This window comes from Mustela nivalis (assembly GCF_964662115.1).
Source record: "Mustela nivalis genome assembly, chromosome: 5".
Taxonomy (NCBI): Eukaryota; Metazoa; Chordata; class Mammalia; order Carnivora; family Mustelidae; genus Mustela; species Mustela nivalis.
Genome location: NC_139024.1, coordinates 41657589 through 41674122, shown reverse-complemented (window position 1 = coordinate 41674122; position 16534 = coordinate 41657589). Strand labels below are relative to the sequence as shown.

The 16534-nt window shown below is 38.0% G+C and overlaps 2 long non-coding RNA genes across 2 annotated transcripts; both read right to left on the bottom strand.

Moving 5' to 3' along the window:
* Positions 1–396: 396 nt before the first annotated feature.
* Positions 397–13124, bottom strand: LOC309865120. Its single transcript, XR_014311966.1, has 3 exons — positions 13093–13124; positions 11267–11334; positions 397–473 (listed from the first exon to the last, which is right to left on the bottom strand). It is a non-coding gene; the product is annotated as an uncharacterized lncRNA (long non-coding RNA).
* Positions 13121–16283, bottom strand: LOC309865119. The gene is made up of 4 exons (XR_014311965.1): positions 16207–16283; positions 14543–14622; positions 13406–13496; positions 13121–13163 (listed from the first exon to the last, which is right to left on the bottom strand). It is a non-coding gene; the product is annotated as an uncharacterized lncRNA (long non-coding RNA).
* Between the last annotated feature and the right edge of the window lie 251 nt (positions 16284–16534).

The window sequence follows — 16534 nt, the reverse complement described above, 5'->3', positions numbered from 1 at the left end:
ATACCTTCCAATCTCTCTTTTACCTTCACAGCTTCGCTGTCTCTTAATCCCAGGTCCATCTAGGAATCCATGTGTTCAAAAAGGCAGAGAATTTGTCAATCTGAGTCTCTGAATGACTGCAGGGAGCAGGATTTTCTGTTGCACATCAGATTCCATGTAAGCAAGAAATAATTTTCTATTGTGGTAAACCACGGAGATGTCAAGATTTACTGGTATCACAGCCATTATAAGTTTATCCCATACAATAGACCACACTCAAAGGGAACCAGTCAATGGTTCACCCGGTGCCTGGTACACAGATGTTTGGTAAATTAAAACTATTACTATTATATAAAAATTGAAAAACATTATTTTATCTACCTTATATATACAAGCCTCTATGAGATTGTAACATACCATAATATAGGAAACGGACATGCAGTCATGTGGGATTCTGCTTTGCTATGGTCCACACGTTTCAGAATCCATTATTCCTGCAGGAAAATAAGTAAAAGTAAGTATAATTAGGGGTAATATCCAGCCCCTTCATGGTGCCCTGCATGTGTAAAATCTTAATAATTGCTTTTTCATTGTGCTGATGAAGATAATAATGAATGCCTCCCTTATGCCCCTCATTCCCTTGCCATTAAGTTGTGATCTGGTAACTTCTGCAATGGATTGTAGAGAAGCCGGATTAGCTATGGTGCCGTGGTGAGGCAAGGAGCTTAACTGAAAGCAAGGACTCCAAACACATAAGAATAATTTTGTATTAGTGACAAAAAAACAGTTGTTTTGGCTGTCATTTAAATTATGTCTCAGTATAATGCTCCAACATACAAAATAGTACATAAAGTAATAATTGTGCAAATGTCAAAATTCATAGCTTCTTTTCACTTCGGTATGACATTTTTGTCAAAAACCTGAAGTACCTCTTTGAGGTTTGGTTGTGTTTAGATCTCTAACCTAAATTCACACAAAATGAAACATAAGTGTTAAATTGTCCATTCTTTTTTCAATGTATTACATTGGAAACATAATATAGAGTTGCCATCATTGTCTTAAAATACCATCACTGTATGTTCAAACAGTGTTATAAGACCATAGCTTTTTTGAACAGATGTCTTAAGTGTATTAACTAGATAAATGGGAAGATTATTTTGGATAAATCAAGGCTTTTCACTTAAAATAACAAAGCATAACAAAAGGACCCTGCAATGAGGCCATAAGAGGCCATTATTTACCATTCCTTGACATAAAAGTCAATTCCCCAAAGGGAAGTAATATACTATTGTTTGACTCTGTTACGATAAACATGTGTTACATTTTTGTGGTGTAAACTTTTTGTTAACATATAACACACACACTTAGAGAGCACACAAATCATAAAAGTGCAATTCAGTGAATTTTGCAAAGCCAATCCACCAGTGTAACCAATACTCAGATGGAACTATAGGACATCATCAGCCTCCCAGAAGCTTATACCTCCTTCCAGTCACTAACTCTGCCCCAAGGATAACAACTTACTCTGGCCTTTGCTTTTGTTTCTTTCTGAACTTTATGTAAGTGGTATTATGTAGTAGCTTTAATATATATTAACAGTTTTCCAAAGCGGTTGCTTCAAATTATACTACTGTCAATCATGTATGAGAATTCCAGTTGTTCCCATCCTCACCAGGACTAGACAGTGTTCATGTATTACTTTTTTAATAATTATAAAACTGTCTCAATTCAGAGGAGAAAATATGAAGTCTAGACCATTATGAGAAAAAAAATCAGTAAAAAATCACACATAAGACTCCAACTATTTTATTTAAATTTTTAATTTTTTTATTATGAATATGTTTTTACATACACAAAATTAGAGAATATCACTTATGCTTTATAATAGTTAATATTGGGGCACCTGGGTGGCTCAGTGGGTTAAGCCTCTGTCTTCGGCTCAGGTCTTGATCTCAAGATCCTTGGATCAAGCCCCACATCTCAGGCTCTCTGCTCAGCAGGGAGCCTGCTTCCCCCTCTCTCTCTGCCTGCCTCTTTGCCTACTTGTCATCTCTGTCTGTCAAATAAATAAATAAAATCTTTAAAAAAAAAAATAATAGTTCATATTCTTCCAGAATGCTCCACAAAACTTTTTTTGTTAGCTCAAGTGTTAAATTACAGATGTCAAGACATTTCAATCTAAACATTTTAGTATGCATTTCTAAAAAGGAGGAATATTTTCCTATAGAACCACAATAATGTTATGACATCTAACAAAATTTATAATTCCCTTATAACATCTATTATATAACCTCTATTCAAACTTTCCCTATTTTTCCAAAACATATTTTTGACAGCTGGCTTATTTAAACCAAGCTTTACACAACAACCAACATTCCATTTGGTTGTTAGGGTTCTGAACTCACGCTCCACTCCTCTTTTTTAACGACATGGACTTGTTGAGTGAACAAGGCCAATTGTCCTGTAGGATATCCAAGTTCTCGATTTACCTCCTTGTGTTCTCACAGTCTGTTTAAATTTGCTTTTCTACCCCATGTATATCTTGTAAACTCAGAGCTAGATCAAGTATACTTCATGGAGGGGCAATGACCTTCACATTGCTTCACCCCAGGGGGCAGACACCATCTGGTGTCTCACTATTAGCAATGCTAAGACTGATTACTGGGTTAAGAGGGTGACCCTTAGACATTTCCATTGTAAAATTAACCTATTTATCCTTCCAATCTTTAATTTATCTGGGAAATTATTCCAACTATTTTAAAATTAAGAATAAAAGTTATTTTTAAGGAATACTAAGATATAAAGTATATCCTTGCAAAAGCGTCAGGGAAGGTTTATCCACAACTTCCTGAACTTCCACCTCTTTGACTCCTCTTTTTCTTCTTCCCCAACACATCTTATGCTTACTTACTTACTCCTTACTTCCAAGGTATATTGCGATGCTAGACAGAAGATGACAATTGAAGAAGAAAGTTATACTGGAAGATTCCTGGCTCTAAACTCCTATATCCAACTTACACAAATTGGAGAAAGACTATGAAAAATCTTTTGCATTCGTTGCCTGTGCAGTGGCCTCCATTCTCAAGATGTTTTACAAACATTGGCTGTTAGAGCAACTGTTTTATCCACCTTCAACAATGTTCTCTAAAAACAATTTATTCTACAGATGTGGAATAAGCTGTTACCTATTAAAAGTAGTTATTATAATTAGTCCCACAAGAATATCACATCTGATGAGACTAATACTAATACAAGACATAATATCATAAAGAGGACTGGGTTTTCTGTTTTGTTTTGTTTTGTTTTGTTGGTTTGTTTGTTCTTTTCTTAGTATTTGTTTCAATAGTCTGGAAGAAGCCATAACAAGGCAAGACTGATTCTGCCAGTCTACATGAGCTGCACAATTACTCTAAATATTAGTCTCTTCAATGCACTGATGTTGTTTTATTGTCCCATGAGACATATTCCTGTCTCAAGGGTGGGAAAGTACTAGAAGAATATTAAGCCCAGAATATGAAGGATGGACATTCACCATGTGCTGAGCAGCCTGGAAGTTATTGTTTAATATTAACTTATTAGAAGATTGCTGAGCCAAAAGGACATAATATCCATTATGTAAATGTTCAGTCATGGACACTGTGCCCCAATACTTATTAACTCCAGGCTGAATGTTGAATGCCGTGTATCCCAAACTAAGGACGTTCAAATAGACAAGTACTTTGTCATGAAAAAGCAAGACCATTCAGTAAGGAGTACATTATGTCCTACATATGAGAGAGTGCTTTTTTTCTTGAACAATATTAAAGGCTCAAGCTGGAAAAAAATGGGTGGTGGGGGAAGAAGCAAATAATGTGATAGAAAAGCGACACATTAGCTCACATTTTGTCCTGCCTCTATTTCAACAAATGGCCTGAAGATGCAGTGCAATTTTATGTGCCAAGAGCTTGTGATTATACTTTGCAAGTCTTTCAAGGTTTCAGAAGAGGAACTTTACTCTGTAATGTTGTGCCTGACAACAGGTGACTCATAAAATTCATTAATTTATCTGCTCACCTTAGCATTTTCAAAAATGAATTTGTGACTCTGTGATGCAGTTTTTTGTGGAGCCTTGAGTTTTGTACTGTTGACCTGACAACATTTTATATATGGTATCCTGCAGAGAAAAGGATTTTTCTATTTTATGAGTCTTTCTGTGACTCTGAGAGAGTCCCTGTCACTCAGAATTCTCTTCGTTCTTTCAGAAACATACAGATCCTTTAAATGACTGCAGTGGCTAGGAGTTCTTGCCGCATTTCTCATACCGAAGGTTTCTCTTTCTTTTCAGATCCTAGCAGATTTTAGCTGCTATGAAATTGTTGTTGAATGGATATGTGAAAAAACAAATTGTTGTAGCATGTCGATAAGGGCATGTGTTTGGGGCAAATCTTGAAGCTTGGGTGATGAGACTGGATTTGGCCATCTTATCCATTTCTTGAGCAGCTGAAACTATTTCATCCTTCTAATGACAATTTTCTGTGTTGGTGGGGTAGGACATATAAGTAGAGTGACCTAAGGGAGTGGTCTCTATAACTGAGTTCTTCTGCTCTTATAAGGAATCACTTCACATGTGTGAATCTTCTATGGGCTCAACATGCTTTCAGAAAACATGCGGCAACATGTGACCTAACAGGAGAGGGTGGGTGTGAGAATTTTTGTTGGTGAAGGAGTTGATTACAGACACAGCAGCTAGCTTTGTGACTTTGTTTCTCACATATTTTCCAGAGAGGAGACTCCTGTCCCCAAAACATGGTCCAAGACACTTGCTGTTTTGTCACTTGAAGACAACTGACTTCCTTTAGTATGCAAACTCCCATAGCTCCATCTTTTACTTCTGGGAGAAACTCTTTCCTATAACTTTCCACTGTATTTCTCCCAGTCTGGCTGCCTCTTGGTTTTGCTGAGAGCCATTCCAAACATCTGCCACAGTTCACACCAGACCTTTTGGTCCTGGTCAGCTCTCTACTTTCCAGACGACAGATTGGCCAGCATGGGAGATAATGACCATCTCAGGAAGAAGCTACACTGTCCCAATGTACCCTGCTTGGTATGTCATTCTTACATTTCACAAATCTCGGCGTGCCATCGACTCTGCTACACTTGACCACATCACTGGATGCCATCGCCCGCTGGGCCTGCCATCCCTTGATCAGTAACACTCTAGGAGCTCCACAGTGAAAAGTGTGCTCACCTCTTCAGGCCCCTTTGGGCCCTACCGGTCAGTATTGCAGGGGTGTTGGATTATGTGTTAGTTCTGTCCTTCAGGACTTGGATGTGACTATAATAAAATCACCATGCTCTGGAGATCAGTCTTCCAGAAGCAGGCAGGAGGAGAGGAAAGAATGTAAATAAAGAGCCCTGAATACCCAAAAATAAATGATGAATTTGAAAACCACAGATCTAAATATTATATTTTTAAAAATAACACTGGGGCGCCTGGGTGGCTCAGTGGGTTAAGCCTCTGCCTTCAGCTCAGGTCATGATCCCAGGGTCCTGGGATCGAGTCCCGCATCGAGCTCTCTGCTCAGCGGGGAGCCTGCTTCCTCCTCTCTCTCTGCCTGCTTCTCTGCCTACTTGTGATCTCTGTCAAATAAAATGAATAAAATCTTTAAAAAAAAAATAACATTGCACAGAAAAAGAGAAACCTCTTGACCAAGGTCTCTAAAAAGTGAATCCTTTGATGTGAGCCCAGAAGTAGAGATAGGAGAGATGGAAGAGAAGCAGGCAGGGGGACAAAATGGGCAAAAAAAATCAATGGAAATGAGAGTAAAAGGAGTAGTGACATGGTAAGAAGAGGTGATGGAGGCAGTGAGAAGGGCCCTTCGGGCCACTGGGAGAATCAGAGCAAATGGGTGGGGAGGGAAGTGAGGGGCTACTTGGGCTCAGTCTTGAAGTCTTTGAGCAGAGAGCCTGGACAATCTGCTACTTCCTTAGAAGGCCTGAAAATATATCTCTACTTTACAGCATAGAAAAAATAAATTCCACATAGATTAGAGAATCCATTTAATCTATTTAATGTGAAAGACAAAACTTGAAACTTTGGAGAAAAATATGGGATAAAATTTTTATGACTTCAGGGCAGGGAAGGACTTCTTAAACAAGTTATAAAAAGTGTGGACCACTTACAGGAAAAGATTGATGTTTGGTTTCACCGAAGTTAAGAATTTCTGTTACTTGAAAGATATCAAGAAAGGAGGGTGGAAAGATAAGCCACCAACCAGAAGAAGGTATTTACAACACGTATAAGTAAAGATGTTGTTCAAAATAGTTAACAAGTGGGACGCCTGGGTGGCTCAGTGGGTTAAAGCCTCTGCTTTCGGCTCAGGTTATTGATCCCAGGGTCCTGGGATCGAGCCCCACAACGGGTTCTCTGCTCAGCGGGGAGCCTGCTTCTTCCTCTCTCTCTCTCTGCCTGCCTCTCTGCCTACTTGTAATCTCTGTCTGTCAAATAAATAAATTTAAAAAAATAGTTAACAAGTATAACGTAGGCATCACAAATTAAAATGCATGTCAACCATAAACTGCTATTAAAACAGCATCAGTGTACTCCAGCCGATATCACTATATATTATGAAGGATAAACAGCCACACTATCACCCACATACACACACACACACACACACACACACAACTTGACATTACCTAGTATACTGGGATATGCACAGTATTTCTGCTCCGCTAACAACCCTGGAAACATTTTTGCTCATGTCTACCAGGGCACTGTACAAAACTGTCCTTTAAAGCATTGATTGTAAGAGAAAAATAGAAACAATTCAATACCCCTTGATATTAAAATGGATAAATAACTCATGGTATTATATATTTATACAGTGGAAGTTCTCATATGACAGTGAAAATGAATGAACTGTATCTGTATGCATGAGTCTCAACAATGTATCATTGAATGAAAAAGTAAGCCATAGAAGAATCTATACATTCATTCCATTTATATAAAATAGAAAGCAGTGAAAACCAAATAATAACTCTTTAGAGACACATGCAAAAAACAGTAAAACTTAGGTCAAGGAATAACTGGGATAGTGCCTAACTCTAGGGAGAACAGCATAGGGAAGGAGTCATTAAGAGCTGGGAGCGGCACACAAAGCAACCCACAAACTGCATGGAAAGACAGGGTGTTCTATTATTATTCAAATATACATGTGTGCTATTATGCAAATATATACACAAATATGCAAATATGCATACATGTACTTTAGAATGTCTGCATTTAAAATTGTCCACATTTTTTTTAGATTTATTTATTTATTTGATGAGAGGGAGGGGCAGAGGGAGATGGACAGAATCTTTTAAGCAGACTCTCTACTGAGCAAGGAGCCCTACACAAGGCTCGATTCCATGACCCATGAGATCATGACCTGAACCGAAACCAAGAGCTGGACGCTCAGCAGATTGAGTCACTCAGGTACCCCCAGAATTGCTCATATTTTGAAAATTTAAAAAAAAAAAAGCCAGGGGCTTCTGGGTGATTCAGTGGGCTAAGTGGCTGCCTTCCACGCAGGTCATCATCCCAGTGTCCTGGGATCAAGCTCCACATTGGGCTCCCTGCTCCGGAGGGCCTGCTTCTCCCTCTCCCTGTGCCTGCCGTTCTACCTGCTTGTGACCTCTATCTCTCTGTCAAATAAATAAATAAAATATTTTTATGTAAATATTTTTTATTTATAAAAAATTATTTACATAAAAAAATAAAAGGGTGGTCATAGAAATGTAGATACAGTGGGAAATATTAGCCTGTCAGAGGATCAGCATAAAAATACGAGCAGTCTACATATTCACTGACTTCAGAATACTGACTACCTCTGAGAAGCGGGGGATAACAGGATAGGGATAGGTACAAAATGGGCTTTGCCTGCATCTGTAAGATCTTCTTTCTTTAGTAAATCTAAATTTATATCTAGATTAATGCTTGTTGCATTATTTCCTGCAATTTTCTTTATGTTTTGATTAAAAAAAAGGGGGGGGGGGAGTTCCATTAAATAAAAGCCAAGGTGGTGATGTTCTAGCAATTGAATGGTTAAGTCTCAATGATTTGGAAACCTCACCTATCTGGAATGAGGTAATCAAGAGAACAGGAAGAAGTGGTCCCTGGGTTAAGGGTCTGCTTTCAGCTCAGGTCATGATCCCAGACCCCTGTTCCCTGCTTTTCCCTCTTATCCCTGTCCCTGCTCAGTGCTCACTTGTCTCACTCACGCTCTCTGTTGCTATCTTTCTCTCTCTCTCACTCTCTCTCCCTCTCTCAAATAAGTAAAACCTTAAAAAAAAAAAAAGAGAGAGAGAGAGAGAGCAGGAAGAAAGTAACAAAGTGTAGGGAGATAAAAGGGTAGTTCTACGGGGAATCTCCTTTAAATGTAAAACATATTTCATCATCCCATACCTAGAGGGCTTAATTTAAATAAAATTACAATTGATTGAATTTAAGAATTTTATTTGTTTTACACATATTCTCTTGATCCAGACACGCAAGCAAACATGGACATTATTTAAAAATCTAACTTGCATTATTAGTTAAAATATGGCCCCGTTATCTAAAGTTTGCTTTATAGCTAATCATTTTTATTATAATTTTGTTATAATTTAAGACTAAAAAGTTTTAAATTTTATTAAAACTTGTTTTTTCTATGTTTTACATAAAGAAAATAATTTTTAGCTTTGTGCATTGGGTGATTTTAGTATTTAATGCATGCAACTATATAATAATATTTTTAAGACTAGAATTTCTGCATTTAAAATTAACATTCCCAACTTTATGCAAAAATTTAACACATTTGTTGAAAACTAACATAATTATTTTTAACTTGATTTAATTCAAATTCCTAGTCTTGAACACTCCATGCTTTTATGAGACATTTTAGGTTAAATTATTTTCAATTAACTTGATAAATCTATTAAAAATTTGAAATTAGCTTTAATGCTCAAGTAAGTTTACTTTCCAGTAGATGACATTTTTAATCTTTTTGTATTCAAACATGGAGTAAACTAACTTAATATAAGACACTCAAATTGCAAATTGATTTATTAAGTATAAAATTAACACTTACTGTGTATCTATTAAAATCAGCTTAAAAATCTGTAAGGCAATTATTTTTGAATTATCATAAATTGAATAAAAACAAGTAGACTCATGCCTAGAAACATCCTTATAATAATGTTTTCACTACCTTGCAAAAATTGGGTAAAGACAAATAAAGCTACTTGTATTGCTCTACTAAACTAGTATGCTTAAATTCTAGTTTTGATCTAGAATGGGGAGAAAGTTTGTAATGCTCTAAAGATTTGAATAAATTCATTTTGAATTTCTGCAAAGTATTAGATTAATACTTTGGAACTGATCTACAACCACCAACATGCTAAAAGCATATGCTACACCATGAAATACTTCCATTTTAGTGTGCATATGATTTTCTTTTCACATTAACAAGACATAGACCATTTGCAATGGAGTGGCATTGTTATATTTCTTTTTTTTTTTTTTACATATTATTATGATAAAAAGGCAATGATCACTATGTTCTCAATTTTTCATTACCAGACAGGTAATTTTACTCCTGCATTCAAGCATTATGTCTCTTCCAGGAGTGTTGAAAACTATCGTGTTGTAACTGCCTTTCATTCTTACTAAGTCTGGCATTTGGAAACTCCAGACTATACTGTAAATGAAGCTAATATCAAATGCAGAATCAATTCTCTATAGAAAAAGATTGATATCTGGGACAAGAGAAAGAACGAAGACCTACTGTATGGAAATTAAAACAGCCTCTCAAAAACTCAGCAGTGAAACAGCTCCAATTACATTCCCAGCAGAAACAGCACGAATGGCTCCTGGCTCACAAAGAAAATCAATCCAAGAAGATGTGTTGATTTACATAACTGATATGACTGAAAAATGGGCACAGGGAGAACATAGCTTTCAACACACAAAAAGGCAGGTGAAAAATTCGATTTGTACCAGGAGATGCATAACAGGAGAAAGAGCCCTTCTGAATGAGCGTGCCCACGAAAGGGACGTGCGTCGGGAGTGAGAGCAAGGACAGCTTTGCCGGAGTCCTAGCCTGAGAGCGGCTCCAAGAAACCTCCCCTGAAAACGATGCTTTAAGCGGGTTTTGATAAGTTTCATAGCGACCACCCAGAGGTGATCATGAACTTGTAAAGAAAGTCTGTCATTTAGTGCTGGCTTATCACAGTCTCTACACTAAGTGTTATGCAATTTCCCATTCCTCCAGCAGATTGAAAAAGCACACTTTGATGTACCTTTTATTAATTTCACTGGCTTTTAAATTGTCCGAACAGTGGATGCCTGCTATAATGTATCAGCCTGTTCATTACAGTTCTTGTCTATTCACAGTTTCCAGAGAATGAATGAAATAGCCTAGAAATTGAAATCTGTACAATTGTTAAATTACCCATTAGGACAGGGACATACATGCAGCATGCTTGCGATTTCAGGGAACAGTAAAGCTGAACTGCATTTTTTGACATCATACAACGCATCCCTACATTTCCAACAATCCCAAGGAGCATATAATGACACTTACAACACCCTTTTACCACTATGTTTTAGTTACCTTTTTCCGTGTCTCCTTGATAAGGGGGAAAGGGTAAGAGGTGATGGCAATCAGAGTTGGCGAAGACCGTCACTTCCAACACAGCATCCCTCTCTCTGTCACATACACTGTCACTGGTCGACCCAAAGCCACCACCTCTAACTGCTTCATAAAACCTCAGGATGAGGAGAAGAAGTGCTCACACTTTAGAAATGAAGCCAAGCCCCACATCCATAGACCACATCCTCATAGCATGATAAAGATGGCTCTGCGTTTTTCGGACTTGGGTTCAAGTCCCAGCCCCAGCACACACCAGGTGTATGGCCTTAGATAAATTGCCCAGTCTCCCTAAGACTGGCTTATCCTCCTCCCCCAAAAGGCAAAATAACCAACATCCATTTCAGGGTTTCTCAACCTCAGCACTACTGACTTGGGGGACAGCTGATTTTCTGTGGTGGGAGCTGTCTTGGTCATCACAGGGTGTTTAGCAGTATCTGTGGCTTCCATTCACTTGATGCCAATAACGTCCCTCCCCACACCCCCATCCCCCATCGCCCACCTCATTGTGACAATGAAAATATATCTCTGACATTGCCAAGTGTTCCCTGGAGGGTGGGGAGTGAACAACATCACCTTTGGTGGAGAACAATTGTGTTGTTTGCTATTTTGATGAATGAAAGTCAGGCACTTACCTAAAAGCTCTTCCAGTGTTCATTTATTGGTCCCAACAGAGAGGTAGGAACTGCTTTATCTGCATTTCCTGGGGCAGAAATGGAAGCACAGAGAAATTTAGTACGTTTCTGGAAGTTACACAGCTTTAGGGGCTGAGCATGGACAGCAAGCGGGTGTTTGGCTCTAACTGTGTACGCTTCCCCTCTACTTTCTATTACCTACAGTCTGTCACAATGCCAGCCTTGCTGAGCTGTTGGGGACACTCAGAGACTCAAAGACTACAGGCTACTGCCATTGGTGTCGCTGTTGTCACCCTCAAGGGCACCACTCTTCCGTTCTGCAAGGACAGGCTTTCTCCCAGAGATTCAGACCCGGCTACTGCCTGGCCGCACCCCCAGCCTGCGCCTCAGGGGACAGAGGAGGCAGCAATTCTGTTGGACTTCCCCTCTCCAGCTGCTAATGCCCACTTCAGGTCAGCGCCACCCTTTTGTTATTATCTGAGTCAAAGATTCAGAGAAGTCAAAAGAAACTTCACATTCAGAAACAGATAGAACCAGTGGTTCTCTAGTTCAGCTTCTCGTGGTTATTAGAACCCACGGAACTCGACAGTAGCAACTGGTGCCGAGGCCCTCCCCCAGAGATTCTGGTTTAATCAGACTGGGGTGAGGCCTGTGTTTTAGGATTTTTTCAAAGCCCCCCATGTGGTTCTAATGTGCAGCCAAGTTTTGAAACCACTGAGCAAAGACATCCTTCCTGCAATAAACTTTTGCTCATCGTTTATTAATTAGTATAGTTTACTGGATTAAATTGGGGTGTTATTTTATGTCTGTACAAGATAATTAACCTAAAATTTACTTGGTAAGAATAGCTATAATCACTGACAATTGCAAGTGTGCAGAAAGTAATGAATGCAGAAGGGAAGACTTAGGGTTCAGATTTGCTATTTTCATGAATGCCACCCAGAGACTTCTCCAATTCTAGGTGACTAGCCCTTGTTCTCTGGACAGAAACTCAGCAACACTGGACTAAAAGTGTTTACCAGGCCAAAAAAAAAAAAAAAAAAAAAAAGAAGAAGAAGAAGAAAAAAGGAAAAAAAAGAAAGAAAGAAAGAGAAAAAGAAATTAAAATAAAGTCTTTAATGTCTAAAAGTAAGGGATTGGCCAAATAACTACAGGTCATTTTATGCAACACCATGCTTCCCTCACAGTGATTGTTCAAGGTGAAATAAATATACTGACACAGGAAAATGCTCACAATATGTTATCCAGTGACAAAAGTGGTTTAAAAAAGAGTGTATTCACCAAGGCCTGTATTCTTTCTAAAATAAAAATAAATATCCATAGAAAAAATATCTAGAAGGATGTACCCCCAAAACATTGAGTGGTAACTGCTAAATGGTGAGATTAAAAATCCTTTTTACTTCTTTTTTGCCTCTTGAGGTCTTTATAAACTTTCTAGAATACTTAGGCATGACTTGTGTCATGAAAAATATAATTAAAAATAAAAATCTAACAGTCTTATTGTAATCTCCTGTTCATGAAAGCTTCCTTCCGGTCTATAATCTGGCAGATGTAGGGCCTCTAACCCCAAACAAAAAGGCTATCCTGGCTGGCTTCAGGCCTCTAGCCTCAGGCCAGTTAAAACTCCTATAGGTTCTTAAACTGAATTTCTGCTACAGCTGGTATCGGTGTTTCACAAGTCAGTGAACCAGGGTGTAATCCCCAGCCTGCCCAGTGGGGCCTCCCTGGGATGCGGCCCTCAGCCAGTCAGGGAGCCTTACCCTGTCTCCCCACGAGCAGGACCCTACCAGGTGGTTTTTGCATGCACTTTCATTTAGAGACCTCACCTCAACAGCTGTGCTCCTCCTTAGCCCATCTGCATGAAGCTGATTTTGAGCTAGAGTCCAGCTTTGCTCTCCTGTTAAAGGAAGTAGTAAAAATGGCTGAAGTCCTGTGTTGCTGGAAGCATATAGACACACTCGAGATCAGAAAGTGAGCTTTTGCATCAACAATCTTTTCTTTTGAAAGCAAGTGCCTAATAAAACCATAACGTCAACAAAGAGCTTTGCATGCAATAAATATTTGATGAATGAATAAATCAATGAATGAACAAATAAACATAATCAAAAGCTATCCATGTAGAATAAAAATGAATCTTACCTAGTGTGGGGCAGACCCCTCAGTGGGCCAGGCTTATCTTTTTTTGCGCTTTTCGATTCAGACTTTTTCACAGATGAGTGACACATGGCCCCTGCGGTTAGAAGCAATTCACAGACTCTTTGTACCAGAGTTCATATGATAAGCCATGTGAAAATACCTTCTGAATGAAAAAGAAAAAACCCTTTCTCTCATATACGTGCTTTTGTGGGATTTTTACATCCTTTTCAGAAGCCATTTTCTATGGTCTAATAGATTAACATGACTTCTGTCATAATACTGGTTTAGTCATCACATTCAGGAATTAGAAATATTTTCCGGAAATCATTTACTTCATCCTTAAAACCACTGCCCTCCCTGGCCCCCTTCTCTGTGAAGAAAACACCTAACCTATACTCATGAGGTCTGACTGAATCTCATAGACTTCTAAGGAAGGAGATGCTATCGTTTTTTTAGTAACCTTTTCCAAAGTGTCATGTATCAAAGTGAAATTAAGGGATTATTAATTTGATCTCAGGTATTGGGGTTTATAGTTATTCTAATACATTATCATCTTACTGAAAAAACTAAAAATAATTTCTCTAATATAGTCTTTCTAATCTGAGTCCAATTTAAAATTAATCATCTATAATTACCAAACCTAATTTAATTAAAACTAGCTGTTCACCATCTGGTCTTATTTGTATAAATTTAAGAATCTACCATTTCATAAGAAATTCCTCTATTTAACCAATTATGTTAAGCATAATTATTATGTAATTAATCTCAGTTCAAATTACATTTGTTGTCACTTGACAGAGAACTAATTTATGGGATTAAAAAAAAAGCAGTTGACCAACTAATTACTCTGCCAAACTGAGGTCTTTTATCTTGACGTCTCACCATTTTTTTTAAAAAAGGTATTTTATAGGAAAACATTCTTTTTGCTATGAGACTAGTTATTGTCAGTGTAAAGTAAACACAAGAAATAGTGTTTGGAATGAATCATCATTATGTTTTGTAGTTTCAAGACCTTTATCTGTATAAATTAGTAAGCAAGGGAATAAATTAGTGGTGGAATCAGGACAGAAATTATAAAACTAAATGCGGTAAGCCCAGAAAATTCATAAGGAAATAGGAACTAGGTGAGAATGTATATACCTCCAAAAGCAAGCTTCCTGTACTATTCTTGATCGCCAGCTACTTTCAGACGCCTGTTTTCCTCTCTGTGATGGATAAACCTGTTAATAGAAGAGATGAATAGTTACTGATTATGAAAAAGATACCTTTATAAATAATGCTTATTTCTATGCATTTCCTTTTGAAGACTTCTGAAAAATCAATGATGCTCCCCCAAAGAGTCTGAAGAGTACATGTTATTCACCTAAAAGCTTATCATAGGGAAGGGAGCTTGATCATTGACAGAGAGGTCAATTTCAATTTCTGAATAAGAAGAAACAATGTGACAGACAAGACTGCCTTGTTTGAACAAGGGCTGGGAAGAGAATACAGAGAGTAAAGCAGAAAAAAAAAAAAAAAAACCCTAAACTAAACTAAAGCATTTAGGATTCCTGCTCTAGCTGCAATGTTGCACTAAATACATGGGGTCAAAAAGAAAAGGAGAGAAGTAAGAAACCGACATATGTCCAAATCTCAGAAACACTTTGTAGGACAAAGGATGAATTCTTACTACAAGCTCAGGAAGAGTCAAGCATGCGGCATGTGTCTATTTGTTCCCCATAGTATTTATTTTGTATTACAAGTTGTGACACATGCACAGGACATTCAAAAGTTGTTAAGGTTCCATAGTGGAAGAGGCCAGAAGATAAGAAGGGCTGTAAAAAATCTTACCAATCTTACCAAGCATGGTGGAGAATTTTTGTAACTTCGGCTCCGATTTTAAGTCTTAAAATTATGAACTGCGTCTTAGACAGTAGTTTTATGCCAATTTTCATCTCCTGAATTTGATCATTGTACCACGGTACAAAAGAAGTCTTGCTTTTAGGAAATCTATACTAAAGTATTTCGGGGCAAAAATGGGACTGTTTTTAAAAGTAACTCTCTCTCTCTCTCTCTCTCTCTCTCCATATATATAGCATATGTGCCAAATATATATATATATTTATTTAGTAAATATATATATAAGCATATGTTTATATGTATATATAAATAAATAAATTCATATAAACATATATGAATATATAAATATTTATAAAGGACATATATATCCTATATATAGGATAAATATATTTAAAGCACATGTGTCAAAATGTAAGCCAGGGACGAACCTGAGTGAAGGATATATGAAAGTTCTTTACACAGTTCTTGTCATTATTCTGTAACTTGGAATGATTTCTGAATAAATCTTTAACACATAGAAATGATAACCTCCAAAAGTATTTGGTGTTGAAAAACTAAAAAAGTCAGGATGGGTGTATTGGGCTGCAATACATCCAAGTTCTGCAGATTCTGTGGTTGGAACACTTGCTCTTCCCTCTTTCTCCCACCCAACCCGCACCCCAGCCCAGCTCCGCAGAGTGCAGGGGGTGTCCTAACATCTAACATCTCACATCTCTGATAAAACAACTCTAACAATGAAGGTCTAAGCCATGAGAAAATTTGATACAAAGAACACAACAGCTGATGCTCTGTCCCTGATGGGAGCAGAAAACGTTCCATTTTTTTCCTCTGAACACACATCTCAGCGGTAAAACATAGACCCCCACTTTTCCACCGGCTTCCGTGAAAACCAGATGGCATCTCTCGGATGAAATACTCATGACTACAAAGGTGGCATATGGGTCAGTGCCAAGATGATCACTTACACGGCATCTGCAGATGGTGGTCCACCACATCCTGAGGCAGGAATAATGAGAACAACAACCACTTCATCATCATCTGAATATCCAAACAAACACCAGGGGAAAGTTAATGAAAACAGCACCGGGGCATGTCCCGGGGGCGGGGGAGGTGAGGGGGGCTGGCGGGCTCACCTGAGATGAAATGAGATCTGCAGCAAAACATACGCAAAATATTGAGTTTGGCTTTTAATTGAGAATCAAGGATGATGGATCTAAAAAAGAGTGTTCTGATCAGTAAAGCACTAGACAAAAAGAGAAAGTATTTCTGTCCATGAAGCTTAATAATGAAAAC